Source organism: Microtus oregoni, unplaced genomic scaffold (assembly GCF_018167655.1).
Source record: "Microtus oregoni isolate MIOR12 unplaced genomic scaffold, Mior012 000017F_ref0000208, whole genome shotgun sequence".
NCBI classification, from domain to species: Eukaryota; Metazoa; Chordata; class Mammalia; order Rodentia; family Cricetidae; genus Microtus; species Microtus oregoni.
In genome coordinates this window covers 19,947,585-19,974,571 of record NW_024543076.1, presented here as the reverse complement: position 1 = coordinate 19,974,571, position 26,987 = coordinate 19,947,585, and positions in this window count along the sequence as shown.

The window sequence follows — 26,987 nt, the reverse complement described above, 5'->3', positions numbered from 1 at the left end:
TAAAATGGATGCAAGTTCTCTAACTTCTGTCCTGCAGTTCCGTATTTATGCTTGCTCTTACTTTTGTATACTTGTAAGGAACTCTGCCTTCTGGAATATTAACTTCTCCCATTTCCTCACATTGATTCTACCAATGAAATGCCATAATAATATCTGTGCTACTGGATTTATAGTTAAGAAGTGTTCTCCTGTGTGTGCCAATGTGATCAAGTGTTCTTCTCACTTTCTCTTCTATGAGGTTCAGTATGGTTGGCTTTCTGTTGAAGTCTTTAACCAATTTGGACTTGAGTTTTGTGCATGGTGATAGATATGGTTCTATTTTCATTCTTCTACATGTTGACATCCTGTTATGCCAGCATCATTTGTTTGTGAGAGTACAAACTGGTACAAGCACCTTGGAAATCAGTATAGTGTTTTCTCAGGAAATTAGGAAACAGCCTACGGTAACACCCAGCCATAAAACTTTTGGGTATATACCCCCAAAGGATGCTCAATCATACCACAAGGACATGCTATCAATTATGTTTATAGCATCATTATCTGTAATAATCAAAACCTGGAAACCTTGACTGAAGAATGGATAAAGAAAATATGGTACATTTACACAATGGAGTACTACACAGTGGAAAAAGTAATGACATCTTGTCAGGACAGCGAGGGGTGCACCCACCCAATGAGACAGTGGGGCTGATCTATTGGGAGCTCACCAAGGCCAGCTGGACTGGGTCTGAAAAAGTATGGAATAAAACTGGACTCTCTGAACATGGCGGACAATGAGGGCTGATGAGAAGCCAAAGACAATGGCACTGGGTTTTGATCCTACTGCATGAACTGGCTTTGTGGGAACCTAGCCTGTTTGGATGCTCACCTTCCTAGACCTGGATGGAGGGGGGAGGACCTTGGACTTCCCACAGGGCAGGGAACCCTGACTGCTCTTTGGACTGGAGAGGAAGGGGGAAAGAAATGGGGGGAGGGGGAGAAGAGTGGGGGGAGGGTGGAGGAGTGGGGGGAGGAGAAGAGAAATGGGAGGAGGGGAGGAGGTGGAAATTTTTTCAATAAAAAAATTCAAAAAAAGTAATGACATCTTAAGATTTACAGGCAAATGAATGGATCTAGGAAACATCACACTGAGTGAGGTAACCCAGACCAGAAATACAAATGTAATAGGTACTCACTCATAAGTGGCTTATAGACATAAAGCAAAGAAAATCCAGTCTAAAATTCACAATCCCAGAAAGCCTAGAAAACAAAGAGGACCCTAAGAGAAACATATATGGCTCTTATTTACATGGGAAGTAGAAAAAGACAAGATCTCCTGAGTAAATTGGGAGCATGGATACCATGAGAGTAGGGGAGGGGGATGAAGAGGACAGAGAAAATGAATAGCTCAATGAAAACAAACAAAGAAATACCAGGAAGAAAATGTCAAAACAGTTGCTATATTTTGTTCTGACTTTAGATAAAGAATTATATGTTAAATTTGTTTTTTCCAGAAACCTAAAATTCAGAACATTTGATACAGTCCAAGTTTGATCTCGTATGACAGATTATTTTAACTAACTACTAATTATAGAAGACACCCGTAGGACAAAATAAATTGGTATACACAACATGATACAATTTGCCAACACTGGAATAATTTTACTCTTTCAAGTCATTCAACATATGTCAAGAGAAACAATTAGTAACACAAACAAACGAATCCAACCTTAAAAAGAAAGGAAGTAATGTTGTTTGTGTCAGGGATGGAGGACATTATAGTGAAATATGCCAGGCACAGAAAGACAAATGCTGCATGGGTCCACTTATCTACAAACAATAACTTTGAAGCTGAGAGTAAAAAGTGATTAGAAATCTGGGAAAGAGAAGGTTGGGGGAAAGGAAGATGTTGGTCAGAGAGTAAAATGGCTTGTTTTTGATAGAAGAGATTACGTGATCTGCTGTACATCACAATGGTGACACTTAGTAACTATGTATCTTACTCCAAAATTATATGCTGAGATTACTTTTAAGAATTTTCTGTTTCAAAAATGATAAGTAGGTGAGGAGGGAGATGTGCTAATTTTCTTGCCTTAGTCTTCCTTTATCGTTATAAACCTACCATATATTACGTTTCTTGAAAGCTTCTCTAAACTCTGTGTATATATCTCTCAAAAACTATACTGTATAAATACATGTATGTAACAGTTTTTCAATATCACTGAGGTTTGAAAAAGACAGGAAGAGCAGTTACTGACTTAATCTGGATATACTATTACAAAGAAAGTGCTCACAAGAATTTTGAGCCTGGCTCCTAGTTGTACCACTCGGGTACTGGCAAATGTACTCAGCACGGACTTTGTCCCACATATTCACTTGAAATTGTACACCGTGCGTAATTACACTTGTGTGGCAGCTCGCGAGTTCTCTTTTGTCTCACCAACCATGCTTGCTGATGTTTCAGTGTGAACACTAATTTCTTAGAGCACGAGAAGGAGCTTTATGAGCGTCACAGGTCAAAAGGAAAAAAAAAACGCAACATCAGTTTGATTAATATTTCGAGCTAATGGGAAAAGGATGATAGATTTTAATCTGTTTCACTAAAGTACCTCTGCCAGTGCAGGGATGTGCAGGCACACAGCGAAGAGGATTGATGTACTTGCGGAGGCAGGTTTGCCAGGAAGGTTAAGAGCTCAGAGTCTGCAGTGTGCAGTGCATATTCTCATCTAGCTTGACGTTTATTAATGACTCCTTCCACATGATTTTATTGAAGATTAAACAGATATTACACAGAAAGTACCCACTGCCGCATCACATTGTTGATATGAACTCACTAGAGTGGCTAAAGTAAAAAAAAAAAATAAAAACAAAACTGAAATGATATTGTGTGAAGGAAATAATGTAAACACCTAGAACTCACATACCATTTGATTAATGTAGTAGGGTGCTAATAAATAAATATATACATAACATTCATGCATTAATGCTATCACATATTGCTAAAAAACAAGATAGGGCTGAACTCATAGTAAAATATATCATTTCATTTTTGTCTGCTTTGCTCGTGTCTAGTCATGACAGTTTATCTCAGTAATGACTGAAGGTAATACATTTCTAAAAATATTTCATAAATACAACAAAATTTAGAACAGATTGTATGTATGTGTGCTTATGTTTTTTTTCACATACTTGTTACTTTTAGAAACTGAAATATATTCTCTAGTTCCCCAGCCATTTGAATCATCCCTATATATACATAATGGACACTGCTTAGAGGCACACCTCTTCATAAACATAGAAGAATCTGACCATGTTGAGACTTCCTCCCAACAAGCAGCATGCATTCACTTTCATATTTTATCACTCATAACAGGGGCAATGAGACTTCTAGGACAGCAAGAAGACATGGCAGTGCATATAACATGGGAAGTACAATCACAACAGTTTGCTCCTACAGATGAATCATTTTTGGCTTAATTTCAGTTCCATGTGTTACAATCTATAACAATAGCAATAAGCTTCCTTTCAGACACATTTTTGGTCTTGTCATATTCATAACTGAGGGTCTGAATGCTGTGAGACCTTTCCTGGTGAGACATGGAAGAACATCTATTCCGTGCAGATAGGGTACCAATAACTCACCAAAGAAACAGTTGTACCCCTGCCTACTCGTGTAAACCAATGAATTAAACTTGGTTTATGTGCGGGAGTGTAAATGAGGAGGAGCACGGAAGATGATAGGCCGCTATGCCACCTAAGAAAAGTTTCCATCCCTCCAACAAAAGTTAACAGGTTATATATTTTGAGGAACAAAGGACTTAAAGAGATTTGTATGCATTGTCAGTCTCACAAGCTCTCCCTGCTTCCACAAATGTTATTGGTCTCAATCTTGTAAGGGTTTCATCATGTGTTAAATCGCCATTACTCTGATTTTGAAATTGCAATGCCAGGTCATGCATAGAGGCCAAAGTTCTGCAAAATTATTAAATGCTTACTTACTTTAAATCACTGGCATATACAGAATGAGGTGAGAACCTCAACTCATTCAATACTTGAGACAGATTATAGGTACCTAACTCTCACTGGGGTTATTTGGATATCAGTTAAATGCAATTACCTACTATTAAGAATTTAAATATTGTAAGTTTCTAATGATCATTCTTTAATGTTCATCTTTCCTTCAAATAAACTAAGTTGTTGAAACTGGGCTTATCTGACCCTTTGATTGATAACTATCAAATGTTTTCTTTTTACCTTGAGTGGGGAACTGTCAATCAAATAACAACCCCCTCTTTTGTAGAAGTTTGACTGTCATTATAGTTGGCTGCTTTGAATATTTTTCATGGATGCTGCTGAAGCAGATTTATGCTTTAGGAGGTCTTTCTCCAGTGACAATTTCTGAAGCCTATATTAACTCCAGAAGAATTTGTTTTTACACAGTGAACAGATTCAACAAGGACTCCAAGATTTCTGAGCAGACATTCTGAAATAACTGCTTGAAGGAGGCATGTCTTGCAAAGTTAGCCATAGTACACAAGGCTTCTTTCTGTACTTTGAATTTTGCATTTTTCAGAGTGCCCCTGAAAAAGACAGCAGGTCACACAGTAACTAGGTTCTGGATGTGGCAGTGCGAACTAGCTGCTACATTCCTCTAGGTCCAATCAACCTTTCTCTGCATAGAGGACGTTAGGTTGTTAAAGACAACTTTAGGTTCATGTAGCTGGGACATGATGACCTTCTGAGTGTGAGCATCCATTCCTGTGACAATTTTGCCTATGGTGTGGCATACTCAGCATAGCCTTCTACTTGGTTAGGACAGGGTCCTACAAGTGTCTGAGAGTGTGATACTCACTTTCCTAGAGCTGAGGATTGCTATCATCATTCTTGCCATGGTCTCTTACATCCTCCAAGAGGAAAACAAGTTGTGGAAGAAGGAAGTTTGTGTTTATAGAAGTCAGTTTTCTTAATAGAAATAGGCTTTATAGCTATGAGAACCATTAGATTGGCCAGTGTGTGTGTGTGTGTGTGTGTGTGTGTGTGTGTGTGTGTGTTCACGCATGCATGTGTCTGTGTGTGTTTCTTATTTTGTTTGTTGTTTGTTTTTTAAAGAGAGAGAGAGAAGGGGGTGTGGAGTTGAGTGGCTGTAGAGATGGGGAAGCTATGGGAGGAAAAAGGAGAGGGAGAAAGTGTGATAATAATATATTGTTTTTTCAATTTAAACATCATTGAACATTTTTTAGCAGGTTGTAAGAATGACATAAATAAGACTATTGATTGACTTTCTCCCTTGGCAGCTTTCATAATTCTTTCTGGTAAGGAGATCTATTGACAGAGGTTTCTGTCCTGCCCGATCCCACAGCCATTGAGTCCCAAAGAAACACAGAGGGGTCTAAATTAATTATAAATTGGTTAGCCTATTAGCTTGGGCTTCTTATTAACTCTTATAACTTATATTAGCCCATAATTCTTGTCTGTGTTAGCCGCATGGCTTGGCACCTTTTATCAGTGAGACTTTCTAATCTTGTTTTCTCTGCATCTGGTTTCCTCTGTGACGACTACAGACTGACTCTTTCCTCTTCCCAGAACTCTCATCTTCTGGTTGCCCTGCCTGTACTTCCTTCCTGGTTGTCCCACCTAAACTTCCTGACTGGCTACTGGCCAATCAACATTTTATTAAAACAATACAATATAAGCAACAGGGTTCAAGACCATTGTCCCACAGCACCCCCTCACTTTTTTAAAACAAGAATTCTCAATCTAATCTCCTTTGTTTAGCTTTCTTCATGATCATTTTCAAGAACAACTTGTAACCAACACTCTAAACAAGGAAAAACATCTATAATCCATTTTTTGGGGGGTATGCAGGTGTAGTTTTACAGGCTAATTCATGCTGATAAAGGGTGCTGATAATCTTACAGGAACCTAAAGAAAAGTTTGAATTATGGTCAAATACTGACTGGAATATTCTTTGAGGCTTGATTATCTCAACCAGCACTCTTGAAACTGTTCTGGATGTAGAATTTAGACATCTGGGCCATCTGCTCCTATTGGAGATTTCCCAGAGGTTCTTCCTTGATCAAACCTTACTTTTCTCAATCTGGAATGAATCCACAGCCTCTCATTTCCTGTGGAAACAAAAGCAAAATTTCATCATTAAAGTAATATATCTTTTTTTTTTTTTTGGTTTTTTCGAGACAGGGTTTCTCTGTGGCTTTGGAGCCTGTCCTGGAACTAGCTCTGTAGACCAGACCAGGCTGGTCTAGAACTCACAGAGATCTGCCTACCTCTGCCTCCCGAGTGCTGGGATTAAAGGCGTGCACCACCACCGCCCGGCTAAAGTAACATATCTTTTGACTTAATTTTTTTTTAAAGATTTAGATCTTTTTTTAAAAATATTTATTTATTATGTACACAGTGTTCAGCCTCCATGCCTGCAGGCCAGAAGAGGGCACCAGATCTCATTACAGAAGGTTGTGAGCCACTATGTGGTTGCTGGGAATTGAACTCATGACCTCCGGTAGAGCAGTCAGTGCTCTTAACCTCTGAGCCATCTCTCCAGCCCTTGACTTAAATTTTTAAGTCAAGGCATTTTCAAAATATTTATGTTGGATTAATCCAGCAGCATTTATAATCAAATGTCTTTTAGCAGCAATTACTCCTTCCTCAGTAGTCAAACAGTTCAAAAACAACACAATAACATACAGTATCCAGACTCTCTGTGTATTTTCCATCTTTTTGTGGCTTTATTTTAAACTTTATTTCTTTTATTTTTTATTTATTTATTTTTTTGAGACTAGGTTTCTCTGTGTATCTTTGGCTGTCCTGTCACTCACTCTGTAGACCAGGATGTTCTTGAACTCACAGAGATCTTTCTGTCTCTGCCTCCCAAGTGTTGGAATTAAATGTATGTGTCACCACACCTTGAACTCACAGAGATCTCCCTGTCTCTGCCTCCCAAGTGTTGGGATAAAAGGTGTTTGCCACCATACCCAACTACTCTCTTTCTTTTTATTTTAAGGACTTTATCCTTTTTCTTTTTTTCTCACAAGACTACATATATTTTAAAACACACTGTAAACCACTTAGAGGTTTTCTTTGTCTGAATCTATCTTTACTGTATATCTTTTATTTTTCTGATCACATGAATCTTTAATTTGTTAAGAAGTATACTAGGATTAAAGCCATGGTTTTGACAGCTGAATCCACCCCATTCCTTAGCTTTCTGAGAGTCTAGTCATAGCAGAGGTACTGGCTGGAGCCATGTTTAGTGCCACAACTCTATGTAGTTTCAAGGTCCCTGCCACCCCAAAAAACATGCTATTGGCTATCCATCAACACCAATTAAGTGTTTAGTGGTGGGACCTCTTAAAAGAGCTTCAAGGTTTTTGCAAGTAAAGCTGAATCAGGAAGCCTCCCTTAAATGAGATGTGCTTGTCTCTAGCAAACAGAGCCCACCTGAGAAAATACCAGGAAGCCATGCTTAACTCTGTTCTAGAATTCCCTCCAAAACTCTCTCAGGTTTTAAGTGGATTTAGTTGTTCACATTGGCACCATTCTGTTTACAGAGGGTTCTGTCTTGCCATTCAGTCCCAAAGAAATACATAGAGGTCTAAGTTAATTATAAACTGGTTGGCCTATTAGCTCAGGCTTCTTATAACCTCTTATAACTTATATTCACCCATAATTCTTGTCTGTGGCAGTCATATGGCTTGGTACCTTTTCTCAGTGAGATAGTCTCATCTTGCTTCCTCTGTATCTTTCTTTCTCTTTGACTATTGCAGACTGGTTCTTTCCTCTTCCCAGAATTTTTCTGTTCTGGTCTCACCCCACCTATACTTCCTGCCTGACTACTGGCCAATCAACATTTTATTAAAACAATATAATAAAAGTGACAGTGTACAAGACCATTGTCCCACAGGACATCAACTTTCAGGACGCTTTCTTCTTAAAAAGACTTCCAGGTTGGTTCCAGCTTCATCCCTCCAGATGTGTGATGTAGGAGGGTCTTCTTTCTATATGTTGTTTTCATTGTTTGAAGAAAGAAAACTGCCTTGGCCTTTTGATAGGGCAGCCCTTAGAAGGGCGTGGTAGACAAAACAGAATTCTGGGAGGAAGAAGGCAGTGTGGCAGATACCATGGCTTTCCTCTCCAAGATAGACACTGGTTAGACTCATGACGGTAAGCCACAGTCAAGTGGCGATACACATTATTGGAGATGGGTTAAACTAATATGTGAGAGTTAGCCAATAAAGGACTAGAGATAATGGGCCAGGCAGTATTCCAATGAATACAATTTTCGTGGGGTTATTTCGGGGGTTAAGCTAGGCGGGTGGCCGGATGCAGTTCACCGCTCCCTTGTACAACGTGTATCTTGAGAAATAGGGTCTTACCTTCAATTGCTGATAGGTAAGCAAGGGCCACAGCAGTAGACTATATTCTTTGGTAATTTATCTTGTGCTCTCACAACAAACAAGTTGAAAGTTGCCTGGCATTGTTTTTTATTGTTGTTGTTTATTATTTTATAACTTTAGAGAAGGCATTATCTCCTCATATGGTAAACTTTGGTTAAATATTTGTAAATATAAGTAAATACCAAATAGTATGATTTCCTATAACTCTTATAAATACTGTTAGAGTGATTTGTCCTTTGTCCCTCCCTTTCCTTCTGTGTTGAAACCTTTCCCCCCTCCCATTTTCCATATTTAACCTTCCATAGGGCCAATGTCCTGCTATTCTCCTCTTTGTTCACCCAGAAGAATAAAGATTTAAAAAATAATTTGATTTAAACAATCTGTGCATTTTTAGCTACTGTTGTTTGACAGATTATTATTTGTGGCATACTTTCCTGGGAGTTTTCCATGCCTTATCTCTAATTGAGACTCTGATCTTCTACGATTAACCCAATTTTATGCATAGGAAAACTAATGTAGGTAGGTCAAGTGACTGTGTAGGATGGCACAGAGTTGCTGCTGACTCAATGTTTAAAGCCTCAGTCTGAAGTTCATATTATACATATTCCTGGGTCAAGTGCAGATATGTAGGGTCACCTGCAGAGATGAATCGGATATAACCTTAGATGTTTAGAGCATTTATTGTGCGACAGCTTCTGTGCAAGTATGGAATCACTATGCCCCTCAAAGATTCCAGGAGGCATGGAATGACAATCTTGTTATTTTCCCATCTCTAGAGCTTGCTCTCGCTCCATCAAAGCTCTAGGGAGATTTATAACCACATTAGTTACTTTTCTCATCACTATGATGAAACACCTGACAGGAATGGTTGAGAGAAGCTTTATTTTATCTCCCATTTTCAGAGATTTCTGTCCATGGTCTTTGACCTCATTGATTTTCAGACCATGATGAGGCAAAGCATCATATTGGAAGGAGTTCACTCTTCAATAAACAAAGGGAATAAGGCATGAAGGGGCCTGGAAAAGCTACCTAACCCCAAGTAAATGTTTTAACTTTTCTCTGTCCTCTGCCTAGACCTCAGAACTTTCCAAAACATCACCACCATCAGGGGATCAGCTGATGACCACAGGACTCAATACAGCTGGGCATTTCCTATTTAAGCCACGATAATGGGTCTGTACCTTCTCCTTTTAATGATGGCTGCAGCAGACATTCGTGTGGCCTTTCTCTCTGCTTTACATGTCATTTCTGTTCCTTTCTGTCCCTCATTCACCATCTGTAATGACAACAGAAGCAGCTGACCTTGATCATCTTTGGGTTTTTGTTAATCAATGTATAGACATATCTTTACTTGAGAGCCATGTGCAGACCGTTTTCTTTCACATCCTTGAAGTGTCATGTTAACTTGCTTCAGGCCATTAGCATTTTTCTAAAATGCCAGTTGCATAAGTTTGTTGGTTATTTGCATTTTTAATAAGTGAGTTCACTATGCTTCTTGCTTCTAATTATTGAATATTATACATAAGTTAGAAACTTAAATTTGGGATATAAACTTTGGAAAGATGGATATAGTGGCACATTCTGTCATCTTAGACCTTGGAAAGTGAAGGCAGGAGGATCAGGAGTTCAAAGTTAGTCTCAGTTATGTGACATGACAGGTATCGTTACAAAGAAATAAAATCTAAACCTTGGGAGAGCAAATTTTCTTGATAATCACTCACACTGAGCAGAATTCCTGTGTTCTGCGGTTTCTACTCCTTAAGTGTCAGGGACAATAAAAAACAACATGTTCTTTTGGACATTTTATAGCCTGGAAGTGGGCACACTTTTTCCTTTGGTAGCTTGAAAATTCATTTTAGTTGCTGTCTTCTTCTGGTCGACAGTACTTTGTAACTGTGTAGATAAATAGATGACTAACAAAACACCAAGCCACATTGAACACGGTAAAGCATTCTTGTGATCCCAACCATGGCTTGACAGAACAGAGAAAGATTTCTTGGGAACCACACTTAGAATTCATGAAATGATAACTTTCAAACTCAAGATAACATTGCTATCTTTACAGGAAGCTTCAATTCCATGTTAAGAGTCTACAATGCATGTCAGGATTTGACAAGTAAATCCTAAGTTCTAATAACTCCAAAGATGTGCTGTAGTTAGGAAGGAACCAAAGAGAGACTTAAAGGAGCTTTTTCAAAGGCACGTTATTATTTCCATATCAGAACAATTTTAAATAAAAGTCTGCCTGCTTCATTATTGTTGAGAAGTATACATCTTCAACTGTATATTTCTATGGCAACATCTCTATCTATAGGAACACTTCACTGTTTAATTTGAGATGTGCACTATGCAAAGATTATTTAATTTCTTATGTGCTAGGCAACTCCTAAGCCTACTTATGAGTGGCAGCAGCATACCTTATTAGAAACCTTCACATGATGGTTTCTTGCATAGAAGAGAGATGATTACTTGTTAAAGTGGTTTTATGGTTTACTTCTAAGGACTAATCCCAAATATTATATTGGAACTCTTCCTCAAAAAATTTCCATGTAAAAATGATTTCTTTAAATTCCTTGCACTACTTTAGCTCATTAATCATCAAAACTTTCTCCATCTTAAGTACATAATACACACACACACACACACACACACACACACTCTCACACACACACATTGGGACTGTATTTAGACAAAGGATGTCATGTAGCCAAGGCTTCAACACACAATGTAGATTACATGAACCTGTGCTCCTGATTTTTCTTTCTTTGCTTGCCAAGTCAGGAAATAGATTCGCCATCATACTTGGCAAAATTTGTGGTATCTCCTGATCTGCTATGAAACTCAAGCTATCTTCATGTCACTCACAAATTAAGTTGCTATAGATATGCTTATTAAAAAATAAATACCCAATTCATCCCATTTCTTCTTTCTTGGTAGTAGTTTGTATGGAACCCAATTCATCCCATTTCTCCTTGCTTGGTAGTAGTTTGTATGGAAGCTTGCTTCCTACAAAATAATATTGAGAGGTACTGAATGATAAGAGACAGCATCAGTGGAAGGTGGATAGGCCATTGGTATTACTGCCCTCAGAAAGGATATAGGTATTTCTCATGGGACTCTACTATTCCTTTTCTGTCACATTTGGTTTCTCCATGACACAGCATTCTACAATGTGACCCAAGAAAGGAGCTCTTCCTTGGGAGGTGAGCTAATGGTCCTTCCAAATGCTGGATGTTCTTCCTCCAAAATAAACATTTCTTCTTTCCAAAGTATTCAGACATAAGTACTCCTTTTGAATAGGGAAAGCAGACTCTAAAATGCACTACAGATGTCCTAAACATTTTCTAGACTCTGAAACTGGTAATCAGTTGATGGAGGAAGGTCATTGGTTAAATAAAAAGAAACTGCTTGGCCCTCATTGGTTAGAAGATAGGTGGGAGGAGTAAACAGAACAGAACGCTGGGAGGAAGAGGAAGTGAGCTCAGACTCCACAGCTCTCCTCTCGGGAGCAGATGCCTCAGGGAGACGCCATACTCCCAGCTCCCAGGCAGACGCACAGGATGAAGCTCTGACCCAGGATGGACATAGGCTAGAATCTTCCCGGTAAGCGCACCTAGGGGCGCTACACAGATGATTAGAAATGGGCTAAATTAATATGTCAGAATTAGCCTAGAAGAGGCTAGATAGAAATGGGCCAAGCAGTGATTAAATGAATACAGTTTGTGTGTTGTTATTTCGGGCATAAGCTAGCCAGGCAGCCGGGGTGCTGAGGACGCAGCCCTGCCGCCCATATTACTACAAATGGCACCCAACGTGATGAACTAAACCCACTTAAAAAACCTGAGAAGGCTTAAAAATAAGGGAGAGAGAGTTTAACACAGATTTTTGCTGTTTGTTGGTGGCGTGCTGTAGAGAGATTTCCTGATTCGGCAACAGCAGCTGAAAAAATGCTGTGTCATTTTAAAGCACAGCTTCTTGGGCCTGTGCTGCCAGCATGAACTCTGGCTTTAAAGCATTTGTGGCACTCTGCTTGCTAGAGGCAAGCAAGCGCTCTCATCTAAGAGAAGCTTCCTGACTCAGCTTTAGCTGCAAAACCCTGCAGCTCATTAAGAGGTCCTGCCAGGAAACACTTAAATGGTGCTGACGAAAAGCTGAAGGCATGCTTTTCGGTTTTCAGTCATAGCAGGAAAAAAGCTGCGCCGTTTAAAAATGCTGGCTTTCCGGGCTGTCCTGCCAGGGCAAACTCTGACTCTTTTACGCAGGTGGTTTGTGCGGTTTGCAAGCACAGGCTGCTGAAGCTTGCTTGCTGGCAGGGACCTTGAAATGCCATGGAGTTGTGGCAGTAAACATGGCTACAGCCAGTACCTCAGCCATGAGGCTGGAAAGCTAAGGAATGGGCTGGATCCAGCCATCAAAGCCACGGCTTTAGTCCTACTGATATTGCTTGGTAAATTAAAGACTCATGTGGTCAGAAAAACAGAGAGAGATACAGTAAAGAGAACGTCAAGACAAAGAAAATTTTTTAATGATTTACAGCGTGTTAAAAATATATGCAGACTAAAAGTTAAAATTCTTAAAGTAAAAATAAAAAAAAATGGAAGAGGGTTGTTGTGTGTGGTAGTACACACCTTTAATCCCAACACTTGAAAGGCAGAGGGAGATTGACCTCTGTGACTTCAAGGTGTGGTAGTACACGCCTTTAATCCCAGTGCCTAGAAGGCAGAGACAAACAGTTCTCTGTGAGTTCAAGGTGTCATAGCACACACCTTTAATCCCAATGCTGGGTCTCTGAGAGTTCAGGGACAGCCTAGTCTACAGAGTTACTTCAGGTCAAAGATACAGAGAAGCTGTCTCAAAAAGCAAAAGCGGTGGTGGCGCACGCCTTTAATCCCAGCACTCGGGAGGCAGAGGCAGGCGGATCTCTGTGAGTTCGAGACCAGCCTGGTCTACAAGAGCTAGTGCCAGGACAGGCTCCAAATCTACAGAGAAACCCTGTCTCGAAAAACTAAAAAAAAAAAAAAAAAAAAAAAAAAAAGTAAAATTAAACAAAATAGAAGTTAAAACAAAGCTGCACAAAGATGGAAAATACACAGAGAATTTTGATACTGTATGCTATTATGCTCTCTTTAAATTATTTAAATACTGAGGAAGGAGCAACAGCTGCTAAAAGATATTTATTTATAAATGCTGCTGAACTAATCCAACATAGATATTTTGATGCCTTGACTTTGAAATTTGGATCTAAGGACATGATGCTTTGGAAAGGAGTTTCTTATTTTGTTTTCACAGAGGATGAGACCCTGTTCATTTCTTCTATTTCGATTTGGTATGATGGACCACGCCCTCCTGAAGGGTTGGTGTGAACACCTTCAGAAAATTGCTTCTCTCAACTGCCAACTGAGATGAAACTAGCACACAGGTTATACCATGAAAGACCTAATTAACGACGCCCCATACAGCAGGAAGCAGTTTGGAGAGAAATAACTGTGCCCATATTCCCAAAAAATGTTTATAAATGTTCTTTTACATTTAAAGGGGGATATGATATAGGTATGAATAATTTGCATTAGTATAGATTTTGCTTTATTGATAGAGATTTATGGTCAATTTTGTTATATGTATATGTATTTCTGATATTGATTAAGGTAATGTGATTGTGTAGTTCATTATTAAAATTAATGTATAATTAGGAAATATAGGTTGTTGATGGATAATCATAAATAATAGTCAAGTTTGTAGTCATGTTAGTTAATATTTTCTAGATGTGCGTAGATATATTTTAGATAGGCATTCTTCATATTTTTCAAAGATTATAGAATATGGTGTTTTAAATGTTTTAATAACTTAGGACTTTTCATGACAATGAGACACTCTGCTCCTGGCAGCACCAATCTACTTCAAGAGGAAGATGGGCATCCAAGTGGATCCTTATGGAGTTTGATAGCCATTTGGGCAAGAAACTGCTCTTGCCTGGACTATTGCATAAACTGGACACAGAGAACCCACAGAAATAGAACTACTGAACTTTCCTAATGTTAGATGATCTTTCAGGGTTCCTGATTCATGGAAGAGTCTGCGAGATATTCTGCAGGACACAACAGATAGTGACTGAACTGACTTTGAATTTTCCTGCTTTATGGAAATGTCTGCTGGATACCATGGGCCTGAAGGCTGAAGATGGATGCCCCAACGGTACAGAGAAACTTTGGGTGACTGTCCAGGCAGCGAGATGTCTCTGTCATTTCTCGAGTTTTAAAAGTTGCTTTTTTCTTGTTTGCTTAGGTAGTATTGTATTTTTCTGGAGTCTTTGATGGAGTTAAGAATAGTTAGTTATAGTTATAGTTTTCCTTAGTTATGATAAAGATTATTGTAACTTTTACTTGATAACTGTTTCGTTATATGTAATTTTGCTATGTTAAAATTAAAGCCTTTTTTTTTTTTGTTTAAACCAAAAAAGGGGAAATGATGGAGGAAGGTCATTGGTTAAATAAAAAGAAACTGCTTGGCCCTCATTGGTTAGAAGATAGGTGGAAGGAGTAAACAGAACAGAACGCTGGGAGGAAGAGGAAGTGAGCTCAGACTCCACAGCTCTCCTCTCGGGAGCAGATGCCTCAGGGAGATGCCATGCTCCCAGCTCCCAGGCAGACGCATGCAATGAAGCTCCGACCCAGGATGGATATAGGCTAGAATCTTCCCGGTAAGCACACCTAGGGGCGCTAGACAGATGATTAGAAATGGGCTAAATTAATATGTCAGAATTAGCCTAGAAGAGGCTGGATAGAAATGGGCCAAGCAGTGATTAAATGAATACAGTTTGTGTGTTGTTATTTCGGGCATAAGCTAGCCAGGCAGCCGGGGTGCTGGGGACGCAGCCCCGTCGCTCTTATTTCAACAATCAGTAAAGTCATTTCCACTCTGCTGAAGCCACTGTATCGTAGGCATCTCTAATGCTTTCCTGTCTACCCTAGTACAACTAATAGGGGGGAATTCTTGTATTAATTTAACATTCCCTAACCAAATTTTGCAACCCTCTTTTTTTTTTTTGATTTTTTGAGACAGCTTTTGGTTCCTGTCCTGGAACTAGCTCTTGTAGACTAGGCTGGCCTCGAACTCACAGAGATCCGCCTGCCTCTGCCTCCCAAGTGCTGGGATTAATGGTGTGAGCCACCACCGCCCGGCTGCAACCCTCTTGATTTGTCTTGAATTAGATATTTTCTGTGTCTATATAGAATTTTCTTTATCTTTGTTTCCTTGTTAGTCTTCTATGAATGCCAACCAAACATGACATATCAAACTGTGGTAAGACTCGGCAATTCCCCTCATATTAAGACTGGGCAAGGCAACCCACTATGAGGAAAATTGTCCCCAAAACAGACAAAAATTTTAGAGATAGTCCCTGCTCCCACTGTTTGGAGTCCAAGAGGAGGACCAAGATATACACTGTGACATATACGCTAAGTATCTATAACAGGACCATTCAGGCTCCCTAGTTGTCAGTTTTGTGTCTTTAAGTCCATATAAGCCCAGGTTAGTTGATTCTCTGGTGTCCTTGACCCCTCTGACTCCAACAATCCTTTCACTCCTTTTCTGAGGACTTTCTCCAGTGACAACTGGGCTATGCACCAACCTACGAGTATAACAGAATATCATTAGGATTCATTTATTGACCTTTTTTTTTTTTGCCAGTATTGTTTAGTTCTATTGTAGGTCTCTAGGCTGTTCAGCTTCTGGGTTCTGGCCATCCAGGCAGTTTCAGGGGTGGGCTCCCTCTCATGCTATGGGTCTCATGCTGGACCCATCATTGGTAGGCCACTTCCACAATTTCTGTACCACCGATAACAAAGCATATTTGTAGGCAGGCCAAATTGTACATTGAAGGCTTTGTGACTACGTTGTTGTTCCAAGACGTCTACTAAAAGCATTGCCTAGTTATGAGCAGTGGTCAGTTTGGCTTCATATCCCTCATTGATAGTAGTCTTAGGTAGGGTCAACGTCAGAGATTCCTACAATATCTAGGAGTCTTAGTTGGGGTCATCCTTGTAGATTCGCAGGAATGTCCCTTGTAACAGTTTTCTTCCTGATCCCCCAAAACTTTCTCTTTCCAGTTATCTCTATTACTGCTCTCCCCCTCAATCCATCACCAAATAGACACCTTAAATTCCCATCACCAGCCACCTCCTCTACACCCAAGAGATCCTCCTCCCAGGGAGATCCATGTATCCCCTCTTGGCCCTCCTTGTTACCTAGCCTCTCTGAGGATGGGGATTGTAGCATACTTTTCCTTTCCTTTACAGTTAAAATTTACATATGAGTAAGTACATGCCATTTTTGTCTTTCTAGGTCTGAGTTACCTCACTCAGGGTGATTTTTTTTCTAGTTCCATTAGTTTTCCTTCAAATTTAATGGTGCCATTATTTTTAACTGCAGAGTAATTTACATTGTGTAAATGTACCACATTTTCTTTATCCAATCCTTGGGTAAGGGGTATCTAGGTTGTTTCTAGATTCTAGCTATAACAAATAAATCTGCTATGAACATAGTTGATCAAGTGTCCTTGTGGTAGGATGGAGTGTCCTTTGGGTATTTCTGCAAGAATGTTGTAGGTAGATGGATCTTGAGGTAGGATTTTCTGAGAAACCACTATATTGGTTTCCAGAGTGACTTGTACAGTTCACACTCCCACCAGCAAGGAAGAATGTCCCCTTCCTCCACATTCTCACTAGCATTAGGTGTCACTTGAGTTTTTGTTGCTAGCCATCTGACAGGTGTAACATTAAATTTCAGAGATATTTTGATTTGTATTCCGCTGATCACTAAGAATATGAAACATTTTTAAGTGCGTCTTGGGAATTTGAGATTTCTCTGTTGAGAATTCTTTGTTTAGTTCTGTACCTCATTTTTAAATAGGATTAATTTGGTTTATTGGTGTTGACTTTCTTGAGATCAGCCCTGTCAGATGTGGGATTAGTGAAGAACTCTTGCCATTCTGTAGGCTGCTGCTTTGTCTGACTACGATTCCTTTACAGAATAATTTTATCTTCATGAGTTTCCATATATTGTTTGTTAACCTTAGGGCATGCACCGGCATTGTTCTGCTTAGAAAGCTGTCTTCTGTGCCAATAAGTTATGTGATATTCCCCAATTTCTCTTCTTCTTCTTCTTCTTCTTTTTTTTTTTTTTAGTTTTTCTGAGACAGGGTTTCTTTGTAGCTTTGGAGCCTGTCCTGGCACTAGCTCTTGTAGACCAGGCTGGCCTCGAACTCACGGAGATCCACCTGCCTCTGCCTCCCGAGTGCTGGGATTAAAGGCGTGCGCCACCACCGCCCAGCCCCAATTTCTCTTCTAACAGGTTCCGTGTATCTGGTTTTATCTTAAGGTCTTTGATCCACAAGTACTTGAGTTTTGTGAAGGTGATGTAAATATGGGCTGTTTACATGCTGACATCCAATTAGAGAGCACCATTTGCCAAAGATGCTTTCTTTTTCCCATTGTATAATTTTGACTTCTTTGTTGAAAAATCAAGTATATGGATTTACTTTTGGGTATTTTTTTTTTATTCCATCGATTCACCTGTTTGTTTTAAAGCCAATACTATGCAGTTTTTATCTCTACAGCTCTGTAGTAGAACTTGAATTCTGGATGATGATACCTCCATAAGTTCTTTTATTGTATAGGATTGTTTTAGCTATCCTGTATTTTTTGTTTTTCCATAGAAAGTTAAGTATTATTCTTTCAAGGTCTGTAAATAATTGTGTTCAGTAATCTGCATATTGCTTTTGGTAGTATGAGCTTTATATCTTCTCCAATCTTTCTTTCTTTCTTTCTTTCTTTCTTTCTTTTTTCTTTTTTTCATTTTTTTTATTGAGAAAAGGAGATAAAAAAGTTTCCCCCTCCTCCCCGCCTCCCATTTCCCTCCCCCTCCTCCCACCCTTCTCCTCCTCCCCCCACTCCTCTCCCCCTCCCTCTCCAGTCCAAAGAGCAGTCAGGGTTCCCTGTCCTGTGGAAAGTCCAAGGTCCTCCCCCCTCCGTCCATGTCTAGGAAGTTGAACATCCAAACTGGCTAGGCTCCCACAAAGCCAGAACATGAAGTAGGATCAAAACCCCGTGCCATTGTCCTTGGCTTCTCAGCAGCCCTCATTGTTCGCCATGTTCAGAGAGTCCGGTTTTATCCCATGCTTTTTTAGTCATAGTCCAGCTGGCCTTGGTGAGCTCCCAATAGATCAGCCCCATTGTCTCAGTGGGTGGGTGCACCCCTCGTGGTCCCGACTTCCTTGCTCATCTTCTCCCTCCTTCCGCTCCTCATTGGGACCTTGGGAGCTCAGTCCAGTGCTCCTGTGTGGGTCTCTGTCTCTATCTCCATCCATCACCAGAAGAAGGTTCTATGGTGATATGCAAGATATTCGTCAGTATTGCTATAGGATAGGGTCATTTCAGGTTCCCTATCCTCATCTGCCCAAGGAACTAACTGGGGACATTGCCTTGGGCTCCTGGGAGCCACTCTAGGTTCATGTCTCTTGCCAACCCTAAGGTGGCTCTCTTAACTAAGAATTGTGCTTCCGTAACTAGCTATTGTAGACCAGGCTGGCCTCAAACTCAAAGAGATCTGCCTAGCTCTGCATCCCAAGTGCTGGGATTAAAGGGACCTGCACCAGCACCGCCTGGCCTCTTCTCCAATTTCTTACTTCAAAGATTTGAAGTTCTTGTCATGCAGGTCTCTCACTTTCTTGGTCAGAGTTACATTGAGATATTTTATTATTTGTAGTTCAATTTATTTTGTGTTCTGTAAAGTTCTTGTACTTCTAGAGGCATGCCCTTCATTAGGTTAGGAAGATTCCTCTATGAGTTTGTTGAAAATATTTTCTGAACCTTTGAGCTTGGAGTCTCTGTGTCTTCTATTCTTATCATTCCTGGGTTAACTCTTTTCACAGTGTCTCAGATTTCTTCACTGTTTTGTGTCAGGAACATTTTGGATTTAACATTTTCTTTGACATATGTATCATTGTGTTCTATTGTATTTTATTTGTTTGAGATCCTCTCTTCCATCTCTTGTATGCTGTTGTTGATGCCTGTTTATGTAGTTCCTGTTTGTCTATCTAGATTTTCCATTTGCAAGATGCTCCCTCTTTGTGTTTTCTTTATAGCTTCTTATTCTATTTTCAGGTTTTGAATAAGTTTACTCATTTCCTTCACTTATTTGTGTTTTCACAAATTTCTTTATCAGAATTATTCACTTCCTTTTTAAAGATTTCTTTCATCTTCATAAGCTTTGCTTTTAGGTCATTTTCTTGTAATTCAGGTGTGTTAGAATATTTAAATCTTGTTGTAGTGTCATTTCCTGGACACAGAGACCCAAATAATCACACAGAAACTATACTAATTACAACACTGTTTGGCCGATGGCTCAGACATTTCCTTGCTAGCCGTTACATCTTAAATGAACCAATTTCTATTAGTCTTGCAACATGGCCATGGCATTACCTCATTTTCTATAAGTTTTGTTTCCTTGGCAGCCTGCTGATATCTTTCTCCTTTGGCAGCTGCATGGACTCTACTTGACTTCACCTTCTTTCTCCCTGCATTTAGTTTACTTTTTCCTCCTAACTCTATTCTGCCCTTCCAAGGGCCAAAGCAGCTTCTTTACCTAATGGTAATGAAACATATACACAGCATACAGAGGGGAATCCCAATCTACTTCAAAGAAGATAATGGACATCAAAGAAACTCCATATTGAGATTACTTTCTTTGTGGCAAAAACAAGCCACTGAGCAAGCAAATGCCTCTGACTCAACTGCTGATAGTATGCTGTCCTAATTAGACTAGCAGGACACAAAATATCCTGCTTCACAGAAAAGGGGGAATGATTTGGGATTCCCTTCTGTATGTTGTGAATATGTGCGCCCTTTTTGGTTTTGGGTGACAGACTTGGCCTCACGAAGAGAAGAGGTCTTCTGCCAGAGTTGTATGCCAGGATATGGGGCTGATTGGAGGGTGTGGTGTAGGGACAACTGGGCAGACTCTTGGGGGGTTCTAGTATCAGCATGGTCCCCACTAGAGCATGTGTCTTTGGCCAGAGTATTGGAGTTTTCTTATTTTTAAATTTTGTTTGATTTATGTTTTATCTTTCCTTCTATCTTTTTGGCTTATGGTTTTTGTATATATATATATATATATATGTGTGTGTGTGTGTGTGTGTGTGTATATACATACATACATATATATATATACACATTTGTATACATATACATTTGGTGCTTTTATGGAATTTTTGAGTGTAATAAGTGGATCTTCTTCTTGTGCTTTCTGTTGGGCTTTTCCTTTTGGTCCAATTCTAATATTTTAGTTTCTGTTTTATCTTTTTGTAATATATCACATTATATTTTACTATTATCCTTTAGAATCCAGTTTTTTTTTTCAAATGAGAGACAGAAATTAGGTAGTTCCTGATAAAATAAAGGTTGGGAAGTAAGTGGAAGGACAAGAAGAAGCAAAAGTTATACTGATGATATACTATGTGAGAAAAAAAATCTATTTTCAATAAATTTTAAAAATTGTCAACTTTTCAACAATTAGTTGAAATTTTGGACTCTGTATTGTGTCTAATGGTTTGCTTGTTTTTAACTAGTATGACTGTATCTTAGAACCTTATGATATTTATTTTATTGTAGGCTTAGAATAATTCTTAATTCTGAATATTTTCAAATTCTTTCTTTGTGTACACTGTTGCCTGTTCCCATATAATATTTTCCTGATATTTATAAAATAGTTTATTGACATTTGGTTCAGCCTCTAATAAATCTATAAACATACATATAATATTTGACATTTTACCAGTGTCAATATTCCAAACAATAAGTTTTGAATCTCTCTAAAATTAGCTTTTTAGTATTGTTTTCAACAGTGTTTATAATTTTCCAGTATAGAGTTTGTCCAAATTTTGCTAACTTTATATGGAAGCATCCCATTTGAAGGGTCCTATTATGAAATATGTTTATTGAAATGCATAATAGGTTTTTTTCTTTCTTTTTTATTGAGAAAAGGAGAAAAAAAAACAAGTTTCCACCTCCTCCCAGCCTCCCATTTCCCTCCCCCTCCTCCCCCCCTACGCCCCCTCCTCCCACCCTTCTCCTCCTCCCCCCACTCCTTTCCCCCTCCCTCTCCAGTCCAAAGAGCAGTCAGGGTTTTCTGCCCTGTGGTAGACCTAGGACCTCCCACCTCCGTCCATATCTAGGAAGGTGAACATCCAAACTGGCTGGGCTCCCACAAAGCCATCACATTACGTAGGATCAAACCCCCGTGCCATTGTCCTTTGCGTCTCATCAGCCCTCATTGTTCGCCATGTTCAGAGACTCCAGTTTTATCCCATGCTTTTTCAGTCACAGTCCAGCCGGTCTTGGTGAGCTCTCAATAGATCAGCTCCACTGTCTCAGTGGGAGGGTGCATCCCTCGTGGTCCCGACTTCTTTGATCATGTTCTCCCTCCTTCTGCTGCTCATTGGGACTTTGGGAGCTCAGTCCAGTGCTCCAGTGTGGGTCTCTGTCTCTATCTCCATCCATCACCAGATGAAGGTTCTATGATGATATGCAAGATATTCGTCAGTATTGTTCAAGGATAGGGTCATTTCAGGTTCCCTATTCACAACTGCCCAAGGAACTAACTGGGGACCTCAGCTTGGGCACCTGGGAGCCCCTCTAGGGTCAGGTCTCTTGCCAACCCTAAAGTGGTTCCCTTAACTAAGAATTGTGGTTCCGTGCTCCCCTGTCCAACCTTCCTTTATCCCAATCCTCCTGCTTTCCCAAGGCCCAACCTCCTTCCCTTCTAACTTTTCTCTCCCCATCTCCCCTTACCCCCAACCCACCCCACCCCAAGATCCCAATTTTCTCCCCGGAAATTTTGTCTACTTCCCTTAGCCAAGAGGATAACTATATGTTTTTCCTTGGGTTCCCCTTCTTACTTAGCTTCTTTAGATTCACCTATTGTAGACTCTGTGACCCTTATTTATGGTTAGAAACCAATTATGAGTGAGTACATCCCATGTTCATCTTTTTGGGTCTGGGATACCTCACTCAGGATAGTGTTTTCTATTTCCATCCATTTGCATGCAAAATTCGAGAAGTCATTGTTTTTTACCGCAGCGTAGTACTCTAGCGTGTATATATTCCATACTTTCTTCATCCATTCTTCCATTGAAGGGCATCTAGGTTGTTTCCAGGTTCTGGCTATTACAAATAATACTGCTATGAACATAGTTGAACAAATGCTTTTGTCATATGATAGGGCATCTCTTGGGTATATTCCCAAGAGTGGTATTGCTGGGTCCAGGGGTAGGTTGATCCCGAATTTCCTAAGAAACCGAAACACTGACTTCCATAGTGGTTGCACAAGATTGCATTCCCACCAGCAATGAATGAGGGTACCCCTTCCTCCACAACCTCTCCAGCAAAGGTTATCGTTGGTGTTTTTGACTTTAGCTATTCTCACAGGTGTAAGATGATATCTCAAAGTTGTTTTGATTTGCATTTCCCTGATTGCTAAGGAGGTTGAGCAAGACCTTAAGTGTCTTTTGGCCATTTGAACTTCTTCTGATGAGAATTCTCTGTTCAGATCAGTGCCCCATTTTTTAATTGGGTTAATTAGCATTTTAAAGTCTAGGTTCTTGAGTTATCTATATATTTTGGAGATCAGACCTTTGTCTGTTGAGGGGTTGGTGAAGATCTTCTCCCAGTCAGTAGGTTGCCTTTGTGTCTTAGTGACAGTGTCCTTTGCTTTGCAGAAGCTTCTCAGTTTTAGTAGGTCCCATTTATTCAATGTTGCTCTTAATGTCTGTGCTTCTAGGGTTATACATAGGAAGCGATCTCCTGTGCCCATCTGTTGTAGGGTATTTCCCACTTTCTCTTCTATCCTTTTCAGTGTGTTTGGACTGATATTGAGGTCTTTAATCCATTGGGACTTGAGTTTTGTGCACGGTGAAAGATGTGGGTCTATTTTCATTCTTCTACAGGTTGACATCCAGTTGTGCCAGCACCATTTGTTGAAGATGCTTTCTTTCTTCCATTGTATACTTTTAGCTCCTTTATCAAAAATGAGGTGTTCATAGGTTTGTGGGTTAAAATCCGGGTCTTCTATACGATTCCATTGGTCGACTTCTCTGTTTTTATGCCAGTACCACACTGTTTTCAGTACTGTAGCTCTGTAATAGAGTTTGAAGTCAGGGATGGTAATGCCTCCAGAAGATCCTTTATTGTATAGGATTGTTTTGGCTATCCTGGGTTTTTTTTTTTCCATATAAAGTTGATTATTGTCCTCTCCAGATCTGTGAAGAATTTTGATGGGATCTTGATGGGGATTGCATTGAATGTATAAATTGCCTTAGGTAGAATTGCCATTTTTACTATGTTGATCCTCCCAATCCAAGAGCAAGGTAGATCCATCCATTTTTTGGAATCCTCTTCAATTTCTTTCTTCAATGCCTTAAAGTTCTTGTCAAATAGATCTTTCACTTCCTTGGTTAGATTTACCCCAAGATATTTAATGCTGTTTGTGGCTATCGTGAATGGTGAAGCTTCTCTGATTTCCCTCTCTGCTTCCCTATCCTTTGTGTATAAGAGGGCGACTGATTTTTTGGAGTTGATCTTGTATCCTGCCACATTACTAAAGGTGTTTATCAGGTGTAAAAGTTCTTTGATGGTGTTTTTGGGGTCGCTTATGTACACTATCATATCATCTGCAAATAACAAAAGTTTAACTTCTTCCTTTCCAATTCGAATCCCCTTGATCCCATTATGTTGTCTTATTGCTATTGCTTGAACTTCAAGTACTATATTGAAGAGGTATGGAGAGAGTGGACATCCTTGTCGTGTTCCTGAGTTAAGCGGGATGGCTTTGAGTTTCTCTCCGTTTAATTTGATGTTAGCTGTCGGCTTGCTGTATATAGCTTTTATTATATTTAGGTATGACCCTTGTATCCCTAATCTCTCCAATACTTTTAACATAAATGGATGTTGAATTTTGTCAAATGCTTTTTCAGCATCTAATGAGATGATCATATGGTTATTTTCCTTCAGTTTATTTATATGCTGGATTACATTGATAGATTTTCGTATGTTGAACCAGCCCTGCATCTCAGGAATGAAGCCTACTTGATCATAATGGATAATTTTCCTAATGTGTTCTTGGATTCGGTTTGCCAGTATTTTGTTGAGGATTTTTGCGTCGATGTTCATGAGTGAGATTGGCCTGTAATTCTCTTTCCTGGTTGAGTCTTTGTGTGGTTTTGGTATCAGAGTAACTGTAGCTTCATAAAAGGAATTAGGTAATGACCCTTCTGTTTCTATATTGTGGAATACATTAAGGAGTATGGGTATTAGCTCTTCTTGGAAGTTCTGGTAGAATTCCGCATTGAAACCATCTGGTCCTGGGCTTTTTTTGGTAGGGAGGTTTTTGATAACAGCTTCTAATTCTTCGCGACCAACAGGTCTGTTTAGATTGTTCACCTGGTCCTGGTGTAACTTTGGTATATGGTATTTATCTAAAAAAGTGTCCATTTCTTTTACATTTTCCAGTTTTGTGGCATACAGGCTTTTGTAATATGATCTGATGATTCTCTGAATTTCCTCTGTGTCTGTGGTTATGTCCCCCTTTTCATTTCTGATCATATTAATTTGCGTATTCTCTCTCTGCCGTTTGATTAGGTTGGATAGGGGTTTATCAATCTTGTTGATTTTCTCCAGGAACCAGCTTTTTGTTTCATTGATTCTTTGGATTGTTTTCTGTGTTTCTATTTTGTTGATTTCAGCCCTCAGTTTGATTATTTCCAATCTTCTACTCCTCCTAGGTGAGTCTGCTTCTTTTTTTTCTAGAGCTTTCAGGTGGGCTGTTAAGTCTTCAATATGTGCTTTCTCTGTTTTCTTTAAGTGGGCACTTAGTGCGATGAACTTTCCTCTTAGCACTGCTTTCATAGTGTCCCATAAGTTCGAGTATGTTGTTTCTTTATTTTCATTGAATTCAAGGAAGACTTTAATTTCTTTCTTTATTTCTTCCTTAATCCAGGTATGGTTCAGAAGTTGACTGTTCAGTTTCCATGAGTTTGTAGGCTTTCTGGGGGTAGCATTGTTGTTGAATTCTAACTTTAATCCATGGTGATCTGATAAGACACAGGTGGCTACTAATATTTTTTTGCAACTGTGTAAGTTAGCTTTGTTACCGAGTATGTGGTCGATTTTCGAGAAGGTTCCATGAGCTGCAGAGAAGAAGGTATATTCTTTCCTCTTCGGGTGGAATAATCTATAGATGTCTGTTAAGTCCATTTGCTTCATTACCTCCATTAATTCTCTAATTTCTCTGTTAGGTTTCTGTTTGATTGACCTGTCCATTGGTGAGAGAGGAGTGTTGAAGTCTCCTACTATTAGTGTGTGTGGTTTGATGGCTGCCTTGAGTTTTAGTAATGTTTCTTTTACGTACGTGGGTGCTTTTATATTAGGGGCATAGATATTCAGGATTGAGACTTCATCCTGATGAATTGTTCCTGTTATGAGTATAAAATGTCCCTCTCCATCTCTTCTGATTGATTTAAGTTTGAAGTCAACTTTGTTAGAAATTAGTATGGCCACACCTGCTTGTTTCTTAGGTCCATTTGCTTGATAAGCCTTTTCCCAGCCCTTTACTCTGAGTAGGTGCCTGTCTTTGTGGTTGAGGTGTGTTTCTTGTAGACAGCAGAACGTTGGATCCTGTTTTCGTATCCAATCCCTTAGCCTGTGCCTTTTTATAGGTGAGTTGAGCCCATTGACATTAAGTGATATTAATGACCAGTGGTTGTTAACTCCGGTCACTTTTTTAGTAGTAGGGTTTGTGTGTTTCCCTTCTTTGAGTTGCGCTGGTGAAAGGTCTCTAGATGACTGAGTTATTGTGGGCATTGTTGGACTCCTTGGTTAGTGATTTTCCTTCTATAATTTTCTGTAAGGCTGGATTTGTGGCTACGTATTGTTTGAATTTGTTTTTATCCTGGAAAATTTTGTTTTCTCCATTTATAGTGAACGAAAGCTTGGCTGGATATAGTAGTCTGGGCTTGCATCCATGATCTCTTACTTTTTGCAGTACATCTATTCAGGACCTTCTGGCTTTCATGGTTTCCATAGAGAAGTCAGGTGTAAGTCTGATAGGTTTACCTTTATAAGTAACTTGGCCTTTTTCCTTTGCGGCTCTTAATATTCTTTCTTTATTCTGTATATTTTGTGTTTTGATTATTATATGGCGAGGGGATGTTTTTTTTTTTTTTTTGATCCAGCCTATTTGGTGTTCTGTATGCTTCTTGAACCTTCATAGGTACCTCTTTCTTCAGGTTGGGAAAGTTTTCTTCTATAATTTTATTAAGTATATTTTCTGGACCATTGAGCTGCACTTCTTCTCCTTCTTCTACTCCAATTATTCTTAGGTTTGGTTTCTTCATTGTGTCCCAAATTTCCTGAATGTTTTGTGATGAGAATTTGTTGGTTTTGCTGTTTTCTTTGATCAGTATGTTTATTTGCTCTATGGTATCTTCAGTGTCTGATATTCTCTCTTCTATCTCTTGTAATCTGTTTTTAGTACTTGTCTCTGTCGTTC